This window comes from Gavialis gangeticus, unplaced genomic scaffold (genome assembly GCF_001723915.1).
Source record: "Gavialis gangeticus isolate Ggan-Ray unplaced genomic scaffold, GavGan_comp1, whole genome shotgun sequence".
In the NCBI taxonomy this organism is placed as follows: Eukaryota; Metazoa; Chordata; order Crocodylia; family Gavialidae; genus Gavialis; species Gavialis gangeticus.
Window position 1 is genome coordinate 7033057 of NW_017729016.1, and position 4874 is coordinate 7037930.

Consider the following 4874-nt stretch of genomic DNA (forward strand, 5'->3'; position numbering starts at 1 on the left):
GCCCCGGCTCCGCAGCGCCGCCTGCTGCCGCCGCTCCCCGCCGCGCCCGGGCTCGGCCTCCGAGGATGGAGACTCATCTCTCCGGGGCGGACAAAGCCTTGGCTCGGCCGATGTCGTTGGAGCGGGCCTTGGACTAGATGCGACCTCCTGGGCTCCCTCCAGCCCTCCTTCTCTAGGATTTCTAGGACTCTTTCCTGGAGGTTTTCCTCATGTCCAGCCAAACCTCCCTTGCCGCAGCCTGAGCCCGTCGCTCGCTGTCCTGTCGTCTGCCCCACGGAGACCAGCCCAGCTCCGTCCTCTGCGCAACCCCCTGCAGGGAGGTGACGGCTGCTCTTCAGTCCCCCTCGGTCTCCCCTTCTCCAGACTCAGTCAGCCCAGCTCCCTCAGCCTCTCCTTGCTGTTGTGCGTGTGATCCCATCTCGTAGGGTGGAGGCATAGCTCTGGAGTATGTGAGGCACAGATTTTTGTGGCATGTTTTATTGGACTGGCTGCCTAGCTGGGAGAGCCGCTGGACGAGCTTTTGGGCATCAGGTTTTCCAGCGGCCTGAAGAAGTGCACTTGACGCCTGCTGGTCCAGTCAGAGATCACACCTACTTGGGCTATCCGCGCCTGTCCTCCTTCAGCCCGCTTTACCAGCAAAGCACGGCTGCCCTGGAGCTCCAGCCACCCATGGCTGCTCTGCTTGCTGCCCCAGGTACCTGCAGGCTGCTGGCAGACCACCAGCCAGGAACCATCCCACGTGGGTCTTTGACAGAGAGGTACTTAGCCATGTGAGGCTCAAGTCAAGCAGAAGGCAGGGTAGATTTTCACCTTACAGACTATCTAAACGATATATATATATGGCACAAGCTTTCCTGAGCTGGAGCTCACTTCACCAGGGGCACAAAAAGCGGTGCTATGTCTATACCAGTGTGTCAAATTTAGGTGATCTATAAGGTGCAAATCTACCTGGCTTTCTACATGGGTTTCTGTCACACACGGGTGCCTGAAGAGAAACAAGTGAGCAGCAAGATTGATAGACATTAGCCCAGTCACAAGGAAATGGGCTCGCTGTGGAAAAGGACGCTTTTTTGTTTGCCTTGACAGTCTGACTGCTCCCAGCTGACTTAGTCAGTGGAGTTTCCTTGTGTGCCATCAGCGTGGGGCTTGGCTAATAGCAGTGGTTGTGTCATTTGAAGAAAAAAACATGCCCTGCCTATAATGAACAGTCATCATCTTTTTTGCTATCCTCGCAACGGTTTTCCTCTCCCACACTCTGCAGCCAGCACTGCGTCCCAGGGAGTGTCTGATCTGTATGAAGTTCTGGGTCACTTCCAGCTCATGGACTCAGCAGTCTTGCATCACTGAGCTCCAGAGCTAGAAACAACTTCATGTCTAGAATTTCAGGGTTTTCCACTGGTGCTGCCAATGGGGAGAGGCTCTTCCCAGGGTGCAAAGTTGGCTGTATCTGGAAGTCTTCCATTACCACGCTGACAGGGCGTGAGACGACCCTTGAGGTGTCTGCAGGCTCCACTACCAGTGGAGGGTCGGTATGCTGAGCCACGTGGTGCCAAAACGACAATTGTTCAGGTATCGATGGACTCTAGTGGGCGATCAGCCTCACGTCGACGCATGACATGCAGTTCCTGCACACGGAAGAGAAGCGCTCCCCAGCTTTGCTTGTTGTAGGTTCGGACACTGGTCACCATTGCCCTGGCATGTGAGCACCCCTTACTTTAAGGTTGGGGCTGGTAAGCTCCTCTGTAGGCTTCATGCAGCCTTTGCTCTCCCTTCCCTGAGTTGTATGGGGCAGAGAGAAGGGCGTTTGTGAACATCCCAGATTCATTACTTGCCTTCTGAACCCCACTCTGAGATTCCCCCCTTTTGGGGGGATGAAGGTGAACCCCTCTGTTATCATGCATTACTTCAGTGACAGATTCAGTGGGCTGACTTATGTCACCTTGAGTCCTGCATAGTACAGTACCTACGACTGGGTGTATGAATCAGCATACAAAAATTAAACCACCGTGTTATTCCACGCTGCTGCACAAGAGTAGAACACATAACAGATGTTGGTAAGACTTAGGGGGAGAAAACACTGGTGAACAAAATGTGATGTCTGTGGTAATGCTCACCAACCTGTTAGGTCTCCAGGCTGCAGCCAGCAAACACACAGAACAGTTCAAATCCCACGACATGCCTGGAAATGAAAACAGAGCAAGGGAACTCCTGTGGTTGATGGACAAACCACACAAAAGCCCATGTTTATACTGGCCATCTCCTGTGTGATCTGTTAGGTCCAGGGTTTTCACCCTGTGGTCTGCAGACCCATCTATGTTTAAAGGGTCTGCAAAACATGACTATGATTAATCAAAAGTATGTGAATACCCACAGTTACAATTCAAAGGGGTCCGCACCTCCATTCAAATTTTTTTAGGGGTCTGCAAATGAAAAAAGGTTGAAAACCAGCATGCTAGGCCTTCCGAGCTGTCAGCGTGGTCCTTTCTGATGTTTCTTGGACCTGCCTATCAGAACTCAGATCTACCTCGTCTGAAGGACAACAGCTAAGGGCACACTTTCCCTAGCACGTCTTAATGCAGAGACGAACTTTACTGAGTAGGACTGTCTCATAAAATATGTTTGGAGAGAGTCTAGCCCAGTGGGGTCCCAATCCTGACTGCAGCCTCCTCTGAAACCTGCGCTAAGGAGAGTTGTTAACAGATGGCTGAGCTGTTCTGAATCCAGCCGGGAGAGGGCAATGGCACACGCAGGCATGGGGCATCACAGCACCGCCAAACTTCACAGGGCACTGACTTACGGGAAGCCACAGAAATCCAGATGTGGGTATGCTGTGGTAAAATCACTGTGACAAAACCTGTCAACAAACCAAAGTACCTTGAGGTATGAAAGTCACGATGTGTCAGGCGTGTACGAACCGCTGCCCTGGTGAAGTGAAGCCTGTCTGCAAACTACAAGATCAGGAAGGCTGAACTGCCTCCAAAGGGGGGTGGGTGTGTTGTGTAGTGCTACATTACATAACTTGACATTGATATATAACACTTGATCTTAGCCAAAAGGCAAAGAAGTCGTGCAAGATTTTACCCAGTATACAGGGCTCTGACCTGTGCAGTTGGTCTATACTGGGCTGCATTGCCAGCCCACTGGGTGGGAATGTAACCATGCAACCAAAGACCCATTTACCTGCTTGTTTAAACATCTTGGTGCCTCCTTTGAGTGAGCCTGGCCCTGTGGCACAGCTCTGGAGCAGTCCTAGGTGGTTTTATTACTTTTTTCTAGACCTCTGGCCCCCAGCATGTGTTCAACCCGCTCCAAGGAAAATGTGACTGTGACTTATTATTCCAAATATCATGCCTGTTGCCTTATCTTGGTCTGATTGCTTGTCTTCACCTTTACCTCCTGTTTGGACTGTACATTCACAGGGGCAGAACCTCTTTTCTATTAGATGTGTATACAACACGGGGTGCAATGGGGTAAGATCAGGGCCGCGAGTCCTGGGACAGTACAAGTGCTGGCAAAGGGTTGGCTCATAACACAGGAACAGGGCTGTCGTGAGCAGACTTAGGACGTCATTACAGCAGCGGTGAGAGTGCTGCGCCTGGTCTTCGGTGGAGCTCTCGGCCCAGCTCCCTGCTTAATAAACAAACACAGGGGGCCCTGCTCTAGAGCTGCTGCCAAAAGCAAATACCTGAACGTGGAGAGAAGCCAGGCATGGGACTGGCGGATCGTGAAGCCAAAGAAAATATGTAGGAATCTACCGGCAAGGCAGGCCTGGAAAAATTAGAGTGCGTGTCAGAGAAACGCATCGATGACAAAGATTAATGCCGGAGGAACGAATGCAAGCGCGTGACCACAAATGTTCTCCCATGGCTCCGTCCCAGGCCATGGTGACTGATCCCACCATCGCAGCGCGTGGGATCCAAGTGATGGCACCCAAAACACATGCGCCGGGGGACTGGCGTTGTCCTTTCATTTTGATATTTGCGTTGCAGGGGTCGCAGGCCAGGGCCCCCTTGCGCTGGGCTCCGCTAAGAGCTGACGTGGCCTCGTGCGTTAGGAGAAGGGCTGTTGCCCAGCTGGCATTCTTCGACAGAACTTCGGGCTGTCGACACGTGACAAATCAACAGCTCTGGCAGGTTACGATATCCGTGGCCTCCCCAGGAGAGATGCCGACCCGGGGCGGTTGTGCAGACGGGGTAGGGAAGCGACGGCAGCGAGAGCAGGCGGTAATGCAGGGAGCGCAGGCAGCTGCTGGCGGTCGTTGTGTCCACGTGCGGCGGCAGGGAGGATGGGCGGTACGGCACCACCGTCGCCGGCAGACAGGCAGAGGGCAGGCCATCACCACAGCTGGCGGCACCCGGTGGTTCTTCGTCTCCCAAACTCGGCACAGACCAGACGTTTGTTCCAGAGTTGCACGCAAGCGATGGCTCTTCCTGTTGCTGCAGCAAGGTCCTCCTTCGTGCGGCTCTTGCCAAGGAGGCAGCAAACCAGCGCGCCCACCAGTCTGCGCTTTGCTGCACTCGCGCGTAGTCGTGTCGCAGCCGCTGGTGCTGGCAATGGGCACTAGGCACAGGCCCCGGCAGGCGGTGATAGGGGACTGGTGACAGGCCACTTGGTGGCAATGAGCGCTGAGGCAGTTGGTGACAGGCTGTGACTGTCAGGGGCAATGGGTGTGGGTGACAGGTGGTGGCAGGCCATTGCAGTCAGTGCCAGGCCATGGCAGTTGGTGCCGGGCTGTGGCAGCTGGCGCAGGTGCCAGGCCACAGCAGTTGGTGCCAGGCCGTGACTCTTGGGGGCAATGGCCACGTGTGACAGGCTGCAGCAGTCGGTGACGGGGGACAGGTGACAGGCCACGGCACTTGGTGGCACCGAGCACA